General features: G+C 46.1%; 1 protein-coding gene across 2 annotated transcripts in view; it reads left to right on the top strand.

Moving 5' to 3' along the window:
• The window catches only part of Fto (FTO alpha-ketoglutarate dependent dioxygenase), a 351,507-nt gene that overhangs the window by 188,264 nt on the left and 143,738 nt on the right, over positions 1-19,505 (top strand). The window lies entirely within an intron of this gene.

Raw genomic sequence — 19,505 nt, 5'->3', positions numbered from 1 at the left:
ATGTCATTTAAAAAAATTTTTTTAAAGAGAACCCAATGGAACTAGGTGCAGGGTCTGTTGGTCTGCCTGAGTGATCTTTATTGAATAACCCATTCCCCTCGAGCTCAGCCCTTCCCCTTGTCCCTACTTCTTGATCTAAGCTGAATGCCCGAATTCCATGAGTTAAAAACCTTGGATTGCTAAAATAATTTCAACCTTTCCTGGAATGTTATTTCCCTGCGTTAGTGAGAGTATACTAAGGAAAAATGGTAGTTTGCCCCCAGCTACTTGGGTTCTTAATCTTGACTATATATTTGAATCACCCAGAAAATTATTTTCAAAATATCACTTGGATACCACCAGCTCCAGAGACACAACTGTAACTGGTCCAGGTCACAGCTCCCAGTTGATATTGTTTTGTCAGGCTGCAGATTTGATTGAATGAATGAATAAGTGAGCCAATTAGCAAATGAACAAGAAGGCCCTCTCACTCTAACCCAGCACAGATGCATCCAGTCAGTTGTTTTTCTTTAATTCCCAGGGTGGGCTGGAGTAGGCTGGAGTAGGCAGTCAGGAGGGAAAGCTGTATTTCTTTCTAAGTCTTATGTGTAATGGAGGTTAATGCTAATGTAGTCACAGCATAAGGGATGCAGAGGGACACGTTGGGTCAGTAGAATGCCAGAGAGCTCCACAGTCTCTCCACAGTTGGGGACTTCTGAGTTAGTCTCAAAAATCAAGGGGAGCATGGGGGCGGGGCTGGCAGAGCTAGAGGAAGACAGAATGGAATTGTTTTCCATGGAAAAAAGTGTGTATGGGAGGTGGGGTGGTAAATGCAGGCTACACAAAAAGTTCCAAAACCAGCCCATGGCTCAGGCTAGTCTCACTCAGGAAATGCACTGCTCCTCACCTCTGCATGACAGGTGTTGTGGAAGCTTCTAGAACATTCTCTCTGCACCTTGATCTTTTGATCGTGTTTTTCTGCTGCTGTACTGCTAGCCTGTCCAGGGCTATCCTCCTACCCTTGGGTACCACACTTCCTCCCCATGGCTTTCAGGGACTCCTCATGCAGCAGCTAATCTGGTCATGTCTCTCCCTTATAGACTCCTCTGTGGGCTCCACAGCCAATTCATCCCCAGCCTCCTATCCTCTCTTCCTACATTTACTCTGGAGAGTCTGCCCTGCAGTCCCCTCTCAGTCAGTGAGCACAGCCTCCCCCACCCCCTCATCCCTTGCTTAATGCCCTCTGTATCTCTTTCCTCTTCCTGGAATGTCTTCTACCAAGGCAGGCTCTTACTGTTCAGGTGTGAGTTTCTTAACCTCTCGACTTGATCACATCACAGTCCTCTAATTCCACTGTCATCCTCAGGGAAGCCAGCTCGGGCAGCTCAGGGCTTATTCTGGAGGCCTTGGATACCTTTGGCAGACAGACCTTAGGAGTAGTCCCTTGTTCCATGAAGATGCAGTGCTTCCAGAAGCATGAGAATAGCAGATGTGATACTGGGCAAATGATTTATGCATCTCACTAATTGCTCTTTGACAGAGCATTGGGAATTGTTGATCCATACCAACTACTAGGAGAAACACCATATGGTTTCCATGACAGATTCCTCCCGTTCCTTAGAACTGGGCAGGTTGCATAGTGTTCGCTGGGTACTGTTATCTTCAGTGAGAAGCAGCCATCAGATTTACACAGTGAGTGATACCTACACTGTTCACGTGTTCCACAAAGACCTGGCATTGAAGCCATATAGGCTTCTTTGTGGGCAACATGGCTACAGTGTTCAGCCTTCAAGCCATTGTCTGGGCTTCAATGTGCTTGTGGGATGAGCAGAGGCAGTCCATCCATCGGCCATGCTCTCCTGTGCTCCTGCCTGGGTTCGGCATCTTCCAAATGCCACATGGAAAATTTGCCAGGATTCTTAGGGGGTAGTGCACTTTCCTTTTGCTTGCCATATGTCAGCAACTTCAGGAACTCAGGCCCTCAGCCTCCTGTGAGAAAGGTCGGCAGCCTCCCACTGTAACCCAGCCCTCAGTCCGCCTGGGCTGGGAGTCGCTTGACAAGGTCTAGGAGCCGTATGCTTCAGCATGTAGAGCAATACAGTACGTGGCACTGGTTTAGAAGCAGTCCTCGGAAGCTATTTTTTAGTACTCTGCTGAGGGTGCCCTTTAGCTTGGAAAGACTGGGATGCTTTTTGGCACAGGGAAGGGCCCTTGGCACAGTTACAGGAATCTTCATGCTGACTGAGTTGGAATCCCTCAGTGAGAAGTGACTTGTTGTGCTGATTAGAATGTAAACACTTGCCAATGTTGAGTTTTTGTCTCTCACGTGAGTTTTATTATAACCTCCTGTGTTTATAAACATGTCTTGTGCATGAGGGAGAAACGTGGGAACCGTCTGAGTGAATAGGAGTATCCCTTTTTTTATTTTTTCTGTGTGAGCAGAAGTTAAGGTAACGTATCCCTCTGATTTTCTCTGGAAGCCCTAAGTAGTGCCCAGGTCTCAGCCCCTCAGTGGCTCATTCTCTTTTCCAGGTTAGTACGGCTTATGACTAATTGTAGTTCCAGTTCAGCTGGGATCTACTAGATGGGCACAAAGTCCAGATATGGCCCCAGCATTCAAATTTCCTTAAATTATTTTAATGTGTCAGGCATCAGCGAAAGCTCATTGACTATGTGTACATTAAGCAAACAGGCGTATGCCCAAGTAAGACATGGTGTGTGGCATGTCAAGTGCATGGTCCAACACAGTGACAATGAGATTGTGCTAGAGAGTGCATGTCAGACAGAGAAAACTTGGAAGACTCCATAGAAGAGGCACTGGCCCTTGAGATCTGCCTCAGTGACTGATAAACAAAGGCATGGTGAGCTCTGAAGAGGAGAGACGGCCATTTCAGATAAAGCAAACAGTAGGCAGGAGGGCGTGGAAGGAAAGAATATACTTATGGAACTTAGCTGAAAGAGAGAGCAAGAGCGGGTGGCAGCCACCTAGACTGAGAGAACCAGTCTTGACTGACTGCTTAGAAGTTTGGCGTTTGTTCTGGGGACAGTTGGTGGGAGTTGGGAGTCAGAATAACTGATGACAACACAGTGGATGAGCTGTAGAAAGGAGAGGCTGACCATGAAGACCTATTGCAAATTTTCCATGTCAGATAACGAAGGCAGTAAGGAAAGGAATCCAACATAGGGGGATTCAGTTTTGTATTTTATAGTTAAACGGAACTTCGCTATCAGTTATATAACAGCCTTGAAAGATGAGGAAAAGGACAACCTGATAAAACGTCTTGCCTTGATCATGGGTTGGCTAGATGATTATCTGTTTGCCACACTGAAGAACTGAGACTAGAAGGAAGTTTAGGGATTAGGAGTGAGTGCAGCCAGCAGTGTCTACAAAGAACTGGAGATAGTGGTCCAGAACCCACTGGGCCATCAGAGCCTATTATACACTTGGGATTTGACCAGTGTCTATTGTAGACATGCATGGTCGCCTACTATGTCCCAGGCACATTCTTCCATGTTAACTCATGTGAGCAGCAAGTACACAGCCGTAGCCTACACTGAGATAAAAGCTGCAACAACGGTGGGGGTGGGAGGAGAGAGAAGAATAAACACTCAGGGAGGTGAAGAGTGGGAGATGTATGCAGCACAAAAAGCCAAGTGGTAGAATTGGGTGTTAACTGTCAAATCCCTAAGACAAGTAAGGATGCGCCCACTGCTGTGGTCAGCATGCCAGAAGATAAGGTGGGAAGATGGTGAACTTCAATAGGATTCTGTGGTCTGCTTGGGGTGGGGGCCAGGGAGCTTCTCAAAGCAGATCTCTTACCAGTGATGTTTATAGGTCACCCCGAGGTCCCTGTCAAGAAGGCCATTTTATCCCCAGTGTGTTCCTGCAGAAGGAAGCCTGGGGACATGCAGTTGCCCATAGCCAACTACAATAGAGACTGACCTAGAGCCTTAAACATTTTAATTTGCAAAACCATTGTTGTATTAAATCACAAATGGGAGGCAATTTAGCAATGCATCTCCAGAATTGCACCAGGCCCTGACTGTGTGGCTTGGCAATTTATGTTGAAAATGAACATTGAACTCTGTGGCATAAAAACAGATTGTTGATTTTGTGATTAATTTGGTCTCTAAGGCCAAGGAAACTGTTGATGCTGTATATCAGTTATAAAGTTGTGGTAGTATTTGCGGAGGAAAATGAAAAATCAATATCGTAACTACAGGATAGCTCTCTTAAAATCCAAGGTGCGTTTTGTTGCAAATTGCATGGAAGAAACTGGGCCCCAAAGGGACAAAGCCTACCTTCATTTTTTTTCCACAAGTGTATATCTAGGGTAGAAAAGCAGAGGGAAATGTTGGGTGTTATTACAGTGTTGCTGGGGGTAGTAGGAGAAAGATCAAATTGTTGCAATTTAGAGGAAAACCTCACTCACAGTTATGTGCATCCTGAGGCAACCTCAAGGAGTGATCTCTCTCCGATGGCTGTGCACTCAGAAGCCAGGAGGCCTGGGTCATGATGCTTCAGCCTCAGCTAATGCACAGTGGAGGCCTGGCTGCCTCTTCTTCTCCCTGCTAGGTGCTGTGGCTTTAGGTTAATACTTCCAGGTGCCTTGACATTCTTCCATGAAAAGGGAGTGTCTTCCTTTAGCTTGTTATGAGTAAGACATCTGAGGCATTTGTTTTCCACTCCTAGAAGTGGGGGGTCTACGTTTCTGTTAACCTTGTGCATTTAGGAGCAATGCAAGGTGTTTCCTTCTTGGCTAGCCTCTTGTTCTAGCAAAAGGGAATGACCTCTGTTTGCCCTGACAAGCCTTCACTAGACTCACAGAATGTTGGTGGTAGGACTGAGCTTCCCCGAGTTCATTAGCTGGCAGTTGTGTTCTCATGGAGAGACCTATCCTGGGATCCCAGCTGCCGAGGTTTCTGAAGTAGCACTGGGATTCTGCCAAAATTTGCAACCACATTCTTAGTCTCACCCATCATCCTTAGAGGCAGGGCTCTTCTCCAGGAAGAGGAAGCAGCTTCAGAGAAGTTGTCATGGTGAAATACTCTGCAGTCTGGACCATCTCTACCAGCTGTGTTCCCTGCAAGACGAACTTGATTTGATGACCAAAGTTTGATGGACTTGATGTGTTAGAGGGCAGGAAAATGGCCTCGTCTCTCATGAGGCTCTTGTAGTCAGACTCAGTGACTGTCAGGGATAAGATAGACCCTAATCTCAAGGAACCCCTGAACATGGAGCCATTGCTACTGGAAAAGTTGTAGATAGATCTTGGGGACCATGTATGTTTTCTGTTAGGGGCAGCATCAAAGCCCGGTGACTCTGGAGATTAAAGTGTGTTTGACAGGGAAAACTTGCCTGTGCCCTGCTCCTTACTGCACTTGGCCTGTCTCTGGCCAGTGCTTCACTCCAGAGCAACTTCCTTTCTTCCCCTAAAGCAGGAAGCATAGCCCCCTCCCATCCAGAGCCTGCTGCCCTGCACTGTCCCTTCAAACCCCTTGTGGGCTGGCCTCAGTGCCTCATGTCAGCATTGTCCTGATGAGAGGAGACAGCACCTTCCCACGGCCACTTCCCAGGGCCTGTCTTATTTGTGGAAGAAATGTAGTGTTTTGCTGACTCCTTGAAGATCAAACAACGGGGAGTGTTTCCCTCTGTGTGGACAAAGGACGTAGCCTTCTACCATAGAGTCTCTGCTTTCTGTGATATCTCAGGGAAATACACTCCCGTATTTTCTTTCTTTAATTGTTTGCCCGTTTCCAACTGTGATGGGGGATATCTAAACACTTTCACCTGTAGACTGGGAAATAAGGGCCAACAAAGAAAACTGCCTTCTTGATAGGCTGTGGTAGAACAAAATAAAACTGTGCTTCCCTAATATCTTTTTCTGGGAAATCAGTTATAATAGCATTTTGCTTTTCAGGCAAAAACAAAACAATAAAAGAAAGAAGGAAGGAAAAGTTTCTAAAGGTAAGGATTCCCGCCTTTTGCAGGATACCCGTGGATCCAGCCTTCACCTACTCCTTGGGATGGTCAGGTAGAAGGGGAAGACAGATTAGGAAGGCAAAGGTGCCCAGGGGAAACACTGTGGCATAAAATCTTGTCTTCCCAGTGGAAAGCTAGTGATGGGGAGTGGGAGGGACTCACTAAAATATCTTAAATCGTCTCCCTTAAACACGTAGCATCCTTAGAGGTCAGACAGAGCCGAAACCTGAACAGCTGTACAACAAGCCTCTGAGATTGTCTTTAATTGTGTCCCCTTTCTCTAACAGCAGTAATTCTTGTTTATATTGTCAAGAGCCTTTCCACCAAGCACAAGCACACCATACTTGAAGGTCAAATGCTTAACCCTTCTGCATGGTTACAATGAAAATGGCCCCTTTTGTTTTCGCTAATGTATACCCCAGCCGCGGCTACAGGGAGAATGGGGGCCCTAAGCGGTCACCAAGCTGAAGTAACTTATTGTCAAAGATCCACAAAGGGGGCATATTTCTGTTTCCACACAACACTTGTTTAGCCTTTGCCTTGTGCATCCAACCACAAAACAGTAGGATCATTTATCAATGGGCAGAATTTTTGGGTACCATTTTGTTCCTCTGACCTCTGTTACTTTTTACTGACCCAACCAAATTGCTTAAAAATTTTCCCTTTCTGCTGTCAGTGTTTAAAGCCGCTTAATGTCTCTGAAGTGATCCCCTTTCTCTTTAACACTTTACACCCCTGTTTACCACAGCACCTGTTACTGTAGTGGGCCATGAAATCGCAAATGTCATGCAGCTCTTATTGACGGATAATACTTTATTAAATATAAATAGAGTATCCCCCAGTCTCTGGGCAGACGCACATGTGCCCACACAGACCCACATATTGATTTTGTGGAGGCCAACCAGGAGTTTTGCCAGGCAAGAAATATTTCTTTTTCTGGCTCGTAAGAGTTAACCAAAACTCGAGGGGCCAGTTCAGCCACATTAAATATGAGTCTCAAACATGAAGGCCTCTTTGTTACTGAAACAAAAATACCGCAGCAGGTGGTAGACTCGAACACAGGAGGGAGGAGGAGGTTCAGTTGTTGCCACTTTTCTAATCCTTTTAGAATACCCATTGTCCAGACCCCAAATTTAAACTGTTCAGTCTCTTGGAGACCAGTTTAGCAGGAAAGGGCCGCACCCACCCCACCGATGCTTCTGTAAACTGGTTTCATCTTTGGCTATGAAGTGTATCACCACTAAACAAGACAGGAGAGGCAATTATCTCCCAAAGATGAGCCAATGATATCTGCCTATCAAAGCATGAAACTGTTGTCAGTGTGGCAAGTTAGAGCGCAGTGGACATGCAGGCCAGCAACAAGAGCGTGTCCACTGTATAAATCCAGGCAGAAATGTGACTTCTGTTGTCCTCAATGCAGGTTTGTGCAAACTGCAGGAGCTCCATAAAGCCGGGGTTAAACTCCTTGCCACCCTTGTCTGTTTATATCCAGGTGCTTTACCAGGGGTGTTGCTTTTAAAGGGGATTAACAATCTGGGTTGGAATAATTAAGAGCTTTTTCTTTTCCTAAAATGGAATGGAATGTAGTTTCTAACTCTAGACCTCAGGACACTCTGAGGCATTAAAAGATGACCCATAGGGCAAAGGCAGGCTCCCACACAGTTCCTCTTGCTGCTTGTGATAAAGGTCAGTATCCATCCATGTGCCCAGCCCTTCTGTGTTCCCATGAGCCACCCCTGATTGTTCCTTTGATTCCAGATCACAGTTGGGGTGGTAGAAGAAAACGAATGCAGGCTAATGATAGTCTCCTTTTATACACTGAGACGTCTGGAGCTGAAAATCCTGTTCCCCCAAACTCCAGACACAAATCCAAATAAGTGACAGATGCTCCCACACGGTGCCGTGTGAACACTGGGAGCCCCTTCCTGCCAGAAGGAAGCTGCATTTTTGCTGCTTTGGCTGCACATTTGGTCTAGTGAGGGTTGTGGTTGATGATGCTAAGCTTGTGGATAGAACTGCAGCTGCTAAAAGGGAGCTGCACACACAGACACACAGGACACTTAGACAGAACTCCCGGTTTTGCACATGCCCGGCGGTCACCTTACTACTGAGCTACATCCCCAGCCCATCTTCAGAGGTAGAGCTTGAAATAGGATTACCTTAAACTATAACCGTTCAGATATAACCGCAGCATTCAAAGTTAGTGTTTCTTGTGATACTTATATGTCTTTCACGTACATTTTAAAAACATGAGAAAAGATGAAAAAGCCCTCAATTATTTTTTATCGCTTTTAGCTTTTCAAATAGCAATCTAGAGTAGTTTGTAGACCTGAGGCTCTAACCTGTCTCTGGTAAGAAATGGTGCTTGTCATGGTTACTTTTAAAGCCAGGTTGGCACAATGTGGGACCTCCTGGGAAGAGCCTCTCAGTGAGGGTTGGCATGTGGACACCCCTGTGATGGAGTTTTCTAACTGGGTTAATTGAAGTGTTTTTCAGTCAGGCCCTCTGTGCTTGTGCCCAGGTAAGAGTCCCAACAGCCATGGAGAGAGCCCTTGCTCCCGCTAGCACAGGCTGTCCCGGAGACTGTACACTTCCTGGAGGTTAGCATCCTTCATCACATTTTTGCTCACCACTTCCACTCCTGGCTCCTGGGCAGTGTCCATGCTCGGAGCCTGGGTGTAGCTACTCCAGCATGACCTACACAGACTGTGGGAGGATTGAATGGGATGCTATGTTGTGTTTCAGGCCTGCCAGCTTTGTGATTTGAGGTGGGTTACATGACACTTTTGTTACCATTTATGATGGTTTGGATGAGGAAGAGGACTGGGTAGCCATGCATGATGTGGATTGGTACACACATGAGCAGAATGACCTTACAGGCATCAGAAGACAACCTCATGGAGTCTGTTCCTTTCTTCCACTTTTATGTGGGGTCTGGAGATGGAGCTCTCCATTCAGACCCTCAAGCCTGTGCCTCACATGCTTTTGCTGGCTCAATCCTATCCCGTGTCTTGGTTTCTTATCTATTAAGTATGAAGATGATTAAAATAAAAGCTTTTCAATGAGTTATTTCACCACATTGTCTAGGGATTTAAATTGGGAATCTGAAGAATGATCAGGACAGGACATGGCAGTTGGTGAGTGGTATCTCGTAGTTGTGGTTATCAACCTCTTCTGGTGATAGTTCCTGTGTGCCATGTTTTCCTCTTCACGCCTGCTAGTAGCATAAACTGCTGATTAGCAGCTACTGAATTTTGTCACACAATTAACTGGGTATGGTGGTGCACGTCTGCACACTCAGTACCAAAACACACTGCTATAAGACTTTGTCAAAAACCCAAGCAGCAGCGAACAGAAGAGTCATGTCACAATCCTGTATGAGAGTGTGTGTGCCTGGCCGTCCCTGCACAGCCTCCGATCAGTCAGTGAAGCACCTCTGAACTTCCGTAGATGCTGCTGCTTATAGGTGAGAGCTGCATCTGGTTGAGTAGATCTTTTCTAAGGACAAATAATGGCGACTGCTCACGGCACTGCCCCAGATTGTCTGCAGTTTTAAAAGTCACACTGTCATTAGCCACCTCATGATAGTGGGCCAGAGTTTTTGCTTTGGGAATCTTAAGAAGACTAAAATAGTTGTGGCTAGATTTTTTTATGGTGATGTATGTACGTCATAGCTTTGTTCTTGTAGGTACATGTTTTAGTTTTTATTGTCATAGATAAAACAAAGAATAGTACTTAGCTGATTAGTGTTAAGTGGTGCTGCTAATGTTATGATAGTCAATGAAGAGGACACAATAGTAGAACTGAGTCATACTTTGTAAATCAAATGCTATTCTGAAAGCTTAGTTAAGCACCTTATGTAGCCTTCACTCATTCTCCACCCTATGTGTGTAAGGCTTTCCCTATTAAATTGGACGCTCCCGGTAGCTAAGGATTCGGACCTTTTGATATCTACTGTGGAGCAGAGACTCAACTATGGTTCCCCACATGGGAAGTTGCCTTCGCCCTGTGTTCTGTGTGCCTAGTATAAAGTGTCATGAGCCTGGAATTAGAACATCAAATGGCATCTCAACTCCTTCACTGAATTTTACTCTTTGACGGTTCATTTAACTCAACTAAGCTTCTTCATCTATAAAGCTGCAGTAAACGCTAACTGCTTCACGCAGCTGGCGTCATTGAGGTAATGTCCCTGAAAGCATCTTGCAGTAAACAAGTAAGTGTAGACCTGTGTTGGCATCCGGCCCTTTGGGTTAGATGTGACTCTGCTGCTTACTAATAGAATGGAATTTGACAAATCACTAAACCTATAAATGAAAGCACTGTAAATGCCTTCCTCTCACAGACTTAGCAGAATTCAATGATGCAGAGCTCATGAGCAGGCCTGGTATGCAGAACGCGCCAGGTGATGTGCCTCTTACTGATCATCGTTACCACTATTTAGCACTCGCACCAGGAGATATTGGATCATCTATTGCACGTGTGCTGTGAATACAGAACAGGAGGCACAGGGGAGCAACAGAAAGTGTGGGCTCCTCTTCACTACCAACCTGACTGGATTTGGAGTTACCTGGGAGACTCACCTCTGGGTGAGAGAGGGTTACTTGAGTAGGGAAGACACCTTGATTAAGAGTGTACTATTCCCCCAGGACATGCAGTCCCATTCAAATAACAAGGAACAAAAGGAAGCTAGCTGAGTCCAGGCATTTGTCTGTCTCTGCTTCCTGACTGTGGAGGCAGCGTGACCAGCCAGTTTATCCTTCCCCACCTTAATAGACTGTGTCTCCTGAGACAGTAAGACAAAATAAATCTTACCTCCTTAAGTTGCTTTTCATCAGGCATTTGGACATAGCAACAGGACAAGTCACCAACCCAGGAAAGGTATCTGTTTTAATACCTGTAACTGGCCAACATACTTTGTTTCTCTACATCTCAACAGCAGAGTTTTGGTGAAAACCATAGCTACACATGAATCCTCTCAGATCCCTGAGGTAAAGACAATAACTACTTGTATTTTCAGGTGGGTAAACTAAGACCAGAGAGAAGCCACCTGCCTATGGCCAGCTTGGCCACCATAGGGCATCTACCCTATGGGGCTCTTGCCCTTTTTCCCCATCCTGAAGTCCCAGTGCAGGGAGATCTGAGTCATCATCACCGACACCATTTCTTCAGCAGCCTCACCAGCTTTTCTTGTGCTTGAGCACACAGTGACCAGATGCATTGCTCAGATATAGAAGCATTTAAAATGCAGAATCATATGCATGCATGCGTGTCTGTCTGAGTGTACGCGAGTGTGTGTGTATGTGTGTGTGTAGTGTCCCATGAGCACTTTGAACTGCAAGTCTCTAAAACTGAACTCTACTGTAGTTTTGTGGAGTAATTTACTCTCATCTCTGTGCCTCAGTTTCCACATTTAACACAGAGATTGTTCTCATATGGTGAGAGCTGCATTAAATGAAGTAGCATGGGTGACATGCCCTTGGCCTGGTGGAAGGATGCACTTGGTAACTGTGACTCTCACCCCTAGTGTTACTGTGGGGCCATTTCTCCAAGCCTGAGGGCAGCAAGAAGGCCTCTGGCTTCCCTGTCCCAGGCCGTTAAAGTTTGTTTCCACGGGGGCTTTGGCTTGGATGTCACTGAGAGAATGGGTGAGTGGAAGGGGGAGGGGTGGGTAGATACAAAGAGTGAGTTATAACAAAGAGCCTTTTCTGCTTCGGCTCTTGTGTAGAAAACATATGTTCAGTGGTGCGGGCAGCAGTTGGGTTAAGGACACACTGTAGGGCTGCAGACAAAGGGCCCGCGCTCTGCCTGCATTCACAGAGCATCTGAACATATTCACTTGTCTTACTTGTTAGGGACTGAGCTGTCAGCTGGATCCTCTTGCAAGTGTGATTTCTTTTTCCCATTCCCTTTCAAAAGTCTCCTCCTCCTCTCTCCCCCAATGTTTTACACTTCATATAATCCAGTGTGCATGACAGACCACTTCAGTCTTTGTGCTACTGATGTTACGGGGAAGGCGGGAGCCGACCTGATAGAGCGCTTGGGTAACTTTCACATGCCCAGGGAGTGGCGAATGCTCAGCCACCTTTAGGCCGGATGTGGTCCTGTCCGGCTCCTTAGAGCTTGCTGTAGTCACCCGCTGCTTCACCCTCAGCTAGGCTGTGAGCAGATTGGCATAGCAACATTCTTACAGGTAGAGGCTGGAGATCAGGGGCATGTGTGTCCTGGTGGGGTTGGGGGGCTTCTTGCTTTCATTTATAGAGTGAATAGCTTTCCGTGAAAAGATAAATGACAAGGCCAGGCACCTCCACAATAACTGGAGAGAGGTCAGCTGCCATTCCAGTATTCGTGATGGGAAATATACAGGCATGCCTGTTCTTACCTAGATCCACTGATGCTCTGTGCTGGACATTAACCCCTTTGCTTTCTGTATTGAAAGCTCTGCCACTCTGGTGGGTTTATTTCCATGGATTAGACGTAACGCTTTTATTTGTAGTATCTCAGGGATACTGTTGCAGTTCCAGTGCACTGAGATTTACGAATTAGCGTGCTGCTCATTGAGCCATTAAATGTCTCTCCGTCCTTTTATTTTACCCTTAAGAGGCCAGGTGAAAGTTGACCAAGAGAGAAAAATTATCATCATACTTTATAGAACTTACTAAAAAAATCAGCAAAATAAGATGGTTCTATAATAGTGAGTGAGACTACCTCTTTCTGCGAAGACATCTTGGTATGCTTTTTTTTTTTTAACCATATTCTCTACTCTGTTTCCACACTACTGACTCGTCTTGCTCTTCCTGGCCTTGTTTACTTGGTTAAGTTGTTTGTTCTGGAAAACACCAGCATAATTCCAGCAAAGAAAAGCCACAGAGAGGCACTAGTTTCCTCTTTAAAGCTCTAAACAGGTTGGGAGCTCAGTTTGGTGGTGGAGGTGATTACAGCCCTGCTAATAAATAGGCAGTCCGACTCTATGTTGTCTTCCAGGGTAGGGAGAATTACAGCATCTAAAATACAGCAGACAAGAGGTGCCATGTAAATATTTTCTAGCAGAAAGTGTCAACAAAGCCATCACTACCAACACGTGTGTGTGTGTGTGTGTGTGTGTGTGTGTGTGTGTGTGTGAGAGCTGACAGAAGCAACATCGTCATCTTGAGAGTCTCCTTTGAAACTCCCTGGAAGAAATGGTTGTGGAGATGTGTGCACAGGCTGTAGAGAGTAGCAGGCAAAGCTGGGGTAGAGTTGCTCCTGGGCGAGCAGCACCTTCTTCCCTTGCGTGGTACCGCATGTCTTTTAGGGCAGTGAGTTAGTATTCATTCCCTTGTTGAGGGGTCACATCTCAGAGTGATGGAGAAGGAGGAAGAGTCGTGCAAGTGTGTCTGGGGCGCCCTCCTCCTGGGGAGCTGCAGTTTGCTCTTGTTTTCAGTGGCTCTGGGGCTGCTTGGGGAGAATAATTAAGCTGTGTCTTTCACCTCGCTATGAATCAACTTTATTAGGTAGCCAGCACTAACAGTGATGAAGGGAAGGCTCCTGACACAGGCGAATCTTTTAGGCTGCTTAGAAAACAGGAAAGAAAAAAAGAAAAAGAACAATGATTTTGTAAACTCCATTAAGGTTTAAAAAAAAAAAAAAAAAAAAACCAGTCAGTCAGCATGCAGAGGCTAGCCATCAAATCCCATTCCATCATAAGAAGCCCGTTGTTTTTGTGGCCGTAGTTAACGTTCTGTATGTGAAAGATTTAAGGCTAGCTGGGAAGCCTGGCCTCTGTTCTATTAGGCTGCTATTGAAAAGCCAGCAGAGGAACTTGGACTGGGTGCTCTGAGGTTTCTTAATGGGCTGTCAGGGGCAAGACACCAGGGCTGTGCTGGGCGAGCTCTTTCCTGTGCATTAAAATACAGGGCCTGGTGATCGCACACAGAAGTATGAATTACTTGATGCTTTCTCTGTTCCATATGGCCAGCCATGTCTTTGGCAATTAATCATGGGCCAAATCGGCCAAGGGCTCCTCTAAAGCACTGAAGTCAACACCAAGTTGTACCTGTGCCAGGGGGGGCAGCGGGGGCGGCCTGAAATGGGAGCATGGAGCTTGCTGGCGCCATGGTCCAAGCAGCTGGCTTCTACAAACAACACATTCTCCTTCCTCATCTTCACTTGCCCCCCCTTTGTGTTCTCTTCTTTTCTCTGTACTTCCCCCCCCTTTCCTCTTTCCTTCCTCCACTACCTCCCTTTCCTTCTCTTCTCCCTCCGCCTCTCATTTCTCCTCGTTCTTCCTTCCTTCCACTTTTTCTCCTTCCTAAAGGAAGAAACAAGAAATAAACAACAGCACAGGCTTTCTTTCACCACCATCGGAAACATATGGTTGCAACAAGAGCTCTGAAGTCCTGCTTGCTGACACTGCCCTGCTGTCCCAGGTGAAGCAGACAAAGGCCATCACCCACAGGGACCCCTCCAGAGCTCGAACACACCAGCCATCGAGCACAGGGCTACCCTGAGATCCTGGGCTACGCTGGCAGGGAGCAGATGGGGTGCAGTGATTTCTCTTCTAAGAGGACAAGAGATTATGGACACTGAGTGCACTGTGGAAGAAAAGAAGCCACTGTTTTCGGTCATGAGAATTTAACTTTTGTTTTTCTAAATCAGTCTCCATGTCCACTCTTCTATGTCATTTTTCCCAAACCTTTTTTATAGGTGACAATTCTAACATTGGTTAAGCACCCTGTCGCTGTGCCATAGTATGCTGACCACTTTATGTGGCCTGTCACACTGAGTCACCCAGTAGCCTTAGGGAGTCCTTGCTATTATCACTTAAACCCCTTTGGATTCATTAAAGAGTCATTTCCCCACAATCCTTTCTCCTCAGGGGTTTTCACTATAGTCTCCTCAGCTTCCAGGCTCGCAAGCCCACAGATGCCTTAGAGAACATTTCCATGGGCACATTTGGTGAACTCTCCATTCCAATGAAGTGGGTCTTTGAGACACACTGAAGCAAGTGTGCCTTTAGGTGGGAGTGAAAAGCTGCTTTGTTGGGAACCTCTTGAAGACTTCTGCCTTTGCGCTCCCCTCCAAGACAGCCAGCTTATCTCTCTCTCTAGCCTGGTAAACAGTCTGGGGTGGGGGTGGGGGGTGACCTAAGACAGCTGCCTCCTATAGTCCAGTGGAGGTGGCACCCAACGGTGACTTGGTGTTATCTCGTACCCGAGGTCATCCAGGATGTGTTTTCTCAAATTCAGGAAACAGGGGAAAGAAAGTTTTAACATTGTGTAAACATTGGCACCCCCAAAATCTCCTGCTCCCAGAGAGGGAGATAAAGGAGGCAGCCGGGCTAAGAGGAATGTTTATTTGTTCTGCTGAGCTATGGATCCAAGAGCAGTGGAAATCTTTGGTGGTGCCCGTCCAGTGTAGAAAATGTGAAGGCATCACTCAGCATTGCGCTTCAGAGGCCACACAAAAGAGCCATCTCGAGCTGACAATGAGTAAATGAGGGAAGACCTGAGACCGACCTCTCTTTGATGGGACCAAGGCTATCTCAGTGGGCTCAGAACCTTTCTTCTTAAAGGGGGAGGGGATGGAAGAAAAGAGGAAAGGAAGAAAGGACCCCTGGACTTTTGAAGAGGGGAGGCCGGTTGGGTTTTTGACAGTGCTGATGTGGGGAAATAGCTTTCCTGGCTGATAACATCTGAAACCAAGTTTCTTCACAAGTTGAACCTTAGCCTGCAGTATCACTCAGAGCATAGCTTTGTAATTTGTGAGGGATGGGGGGGGGGGGGGAGCGTGCAGAACACACTCCTGACAGAAGACCGTTATAGTTGTATAGTTTTAGGGGGGCTACTTCTCTGGTGATGGTAAAGATGGGAGCTGGGAAGTAGACAAATTGTGACTCTGGCATCCTGGTGTTGGTCATTTTGAAATGACAAGAATGCCCAATGTTCTATGTTGATACTAATGGAAAAATACCTACTCATGTTCCCCAGATAAATCAACCTTGAAGAGCCCTATTACTATAAAGAGAAATATCAGTTAATTATCATGTAAAAGGAATGCTCTTTCGACATTCTGAAATTTCCTTTTGTTCAGTGGCTTCCCTCTAAACCTAGGAAATGTTCTGTAGTAATACCATTGCTGTCAGGCCTTCCCTCCCGACTGTGGCCTGAAGCCCACGGGCATCCCCAGGACGAAGTTCAGTGCCACTGAGGACTCGAGCCTGGCGTACTGCGAGGAGGAGATCGTCTTGGCCTCTTTTCAGTTTGTGTGATGGTGTCAGAGGCCCTTCTGCAGTGTGATGGGGCTTCAATTCTCCAACACTCTCATGCCTTCTTTCATGATGCAGAAGGACTATGCTTCCATCTGGGAGCCCAGCAAGCAGTGACTGGCTGAGAGGGAACCTAAGCAAGCCATGGGCCCACAGAGGGAGTCGGGCAGACAGCTTGCTTTCACTGGGTGGTTATCAGCTCAGCTTTGCAGGGTAACAAGGGTTTCTCCATTGTTTTGTTTTGTTTTGTTTTGTTTTGTTTTGTTTTGTTTTGTTTTTTGAGAGAGGGTTTCTCTGTATAGGCTGTCCTGGAACTCCCTTTGTAGACCAGGCTGGCCTTGAACTCAGAAATCTGCCTGCCTCTGCCTCCCGAGTGCTGGGATTAAAGGCGTGCGCCACCATACCCGGCTCTCTCCATCTTTCTTTAGAGTGTGCATATTTTCTATTTTTTTTTTAAATATAGGCCAATTTAAAGAAAAGTGTTAGATGTTATATAGCTCTCATGGGCCTGAGAGAATGCCAGAAGCCCAGGAAACTGAAACTCAGGATTCTGGTTATTATAGAAGATCGTTAATTCTTGGCAGTGGAGTGCCTGTCATAGCACCTGGTGAGTTCCCTGGCTTTATGAGCTCATCATGTGCATAACTGTAATCTCATGTTTCTTTCTCATCTGTTGTTGTGATGAATATTAAGTGGTTAGGTGGGTAATAGGGAAATCGTGTTAGATAAGACAATAGCCTCAGCTTCTGTTGAACTTCCTTGCACATACCTCCTCTTCCCTCTCTGAGAGGCTCCTCACTGTATGTATGGAGAACAGGAGCCACTGGCTACAATTGAAGTCATGGTAGAGGCCGGGGCACACTGAAGACACGTTACAAATTATTTCCCTCACATCTGGATCCTATTGGATGGGTCTGCTGTCCTTTGCGTGAAGTAGCGTGTACACACAGGCATGGTAGTATGGTGACTTTTTGAGGCCATGGTCAACTTCAACTCTGTGAGGTCACATGTTCCAGACAAGAGACAGAGCTGTTGTGAGTAAGACACTCAGAAATTAGACAACTTCTAGATTAAAGGCCACAAGCTAGCAGCCGCCTGAGATCTGTTTAACCCATAGTATTTCATATTTCGTATGATATTTAAAATGCTAATGGGTTTCCAACATGAACAAAACTAGCAGTGTTCACATTTAATATCCCCCCTACCAATGGGCGTTTGTTTGTTTGTTTGTCTGTATTTCCGATATGGCCCTCTTGAACCTGCATGTATGAAGGGCACAGTTTGCAGAGCCATCATGACCATGTGACAGTCACCTCTGCTTCACACATTCTCACCTCCTGTCTGCCCGAGAGGGAAATGTAACTCCTGAGCTTGGATTGTGGACTCTACAGAAAGGAAGCTTCCTCTCTGGGCTGGAGGTCTGAGTCAAGGCTTCTCTGGAAGCTGGTTGAGTAGCCCCTGGTACTGTCTCCCAGGACTGTGCGTGTCTACATCTTAGAGGCACGAGTCAGGGTTATCCCAGCAGGGACCTTTCACAGTAGAGATATTGTCTCCTGTCTTAGTTTTGCACAGGCCAGGCAATTCCATTCTAAGCATGAGAAATAGATTTTGATGAGTTTATTTAAAAAGAATAAAAGAAGTAAGACTTTATTCAAAAGACAGGGACAACTCAGAAGATTTAGGACAGAGGAAGACCTGACAGGATGCGCACGAAGGCTAGGAGCACGAGAAGCTAAGGTCCTAGACGGCTCGGGTCGCCTCTGAAGACACTCTCCTGTCTTCCTCATCCTCTCAAGAGTATGACATACAAGATAAAAGAATCAGGGAGGCTTGGCTTATGCCCTTACAGGGACATGACAGTCCTCTATGGCCAGGAGCAGTGAGAGAAAGGACTTTCATTTCCCATAGGGAATCTGGGAGCTGTTGCTGGAGAGAGGATCAGAGGGTGGGTGTTGGTGGCAGAAACAATAGATACTCCTGTACCCCTCCTCAAGCGGGTAATGGGGTCATTAAGGGCATGCTGTAGGGCCAAGTGGGGTGAAGAGGCGGGTCTCCAGTTCCATGGGTGCTCTGCAGCTCAGCAGCTGCGTCAGACCAGACACAGAAGGCCTGAGCTGAGCGCCTAGAACACAGGAGGATGCTCCAGTTCTGCCAGCCTTTACTTTGGCCAGTTCATTAAAACAAACAAAAACCATTTTTATAAATTCAAAGGAAAACCAGCTTCATTTTCATCTTGTTTTTAGGACTATCTAGATATGTATGACTTGTACGCTATCGGACACATATTCATATTTGGGTAAACTAGTGCTTATAAAAAAAGTGTTCTAGAACCACTGACTTGAAATTAAAATAATGTTCTCGGGGTTGGCAAGACAGCTCAGCAGATAAAGAGGCTTGCTGCCAAGCCTGACGGCCTGAGTCAGGCTCTGGGGACCCACGGGATAGAAGAGAACCAACTCTCTCAAGTTGTTCTTGGTTCTCACATGCACACTGTGGCACCTGTCCATGCACATAGATGCAGACACCCCAAAACTAAAGAAATGGGTTAGAAAAATCAGTAAATGTGGGACTGGAGGGGCCGGTTCAGCAGTTAGAGTAGATAGATACTGTTCTTGTAGAGGTACTAAGTTTGTTCTCAGCACCCTCATCAGGCAATTCACAACCTGTAAGTCCTGGTCCCAGGGACTCAGCACCCTCCTGCACTCACGAATACCTATCCACACAGGAGCATACGCAAGTACACATAGTTTAAAACAAAATAAAAATCTTTAGGAGTTAGTAACAGATGGTAACGTTCTCAAATCTTAAGAGACGTTTATTGAGATACACTGCTCCGTCTGATTGTTACACCCTTACTTGTTCCTGTGCCAGATCTTGATTTGCAGCAAGCAGCGAGAAGGAATGACATGGATGGGAGTCAGAGTACTGAGTCAACCGTGAGGGTCCATGCGGGAACAGAGGGAAAGTCACAGCCTTTTAAACAAACAACTCACAGTGACTGGTCAGCGAAAATCATTCCTAACAATAGCTCATGGTAGGCAGTTCCCTGGAAAAAAAATGGTTTGGTGTGCTAAGGAAATGGGAGCGAGAAGGCTCGGCGTCTGGACGCGTTTCTTTAGGCGATTCTGCTTTGGAGTTTACCCTGTGTGCCATGTACATTGATTAAACCCAGAATATATGCTGGCCATTTTTGACCATCATTTACCGTATTGATTTGTTAGCAAGGGAACTGTAATAAAAAAGCCATTGATTTACTGTCCTTATTTGCTTATGGGCTTTTTTTTTATTATTAATTTTTCA

This window comes from Mus caroli, unplaced genomic scaffold, assembly GCF_978045245.1.
Source record: "Mus caroli unplaced genomic scaffold, Mus_caroli_1 scaffold_10, whole genome shotgun sequence".
Classification (NCBI taxonomy): Eukaryota; Metazoa; Chordata; class Mammalia; order Rodentia; family Muridae; genus Mus; species Mus caroli.
The sequence above is the reverse complement of the archived record's forward strand: the minus strand, read 5'-3'. Positions and strand labels throughout refer to the sequence as shown.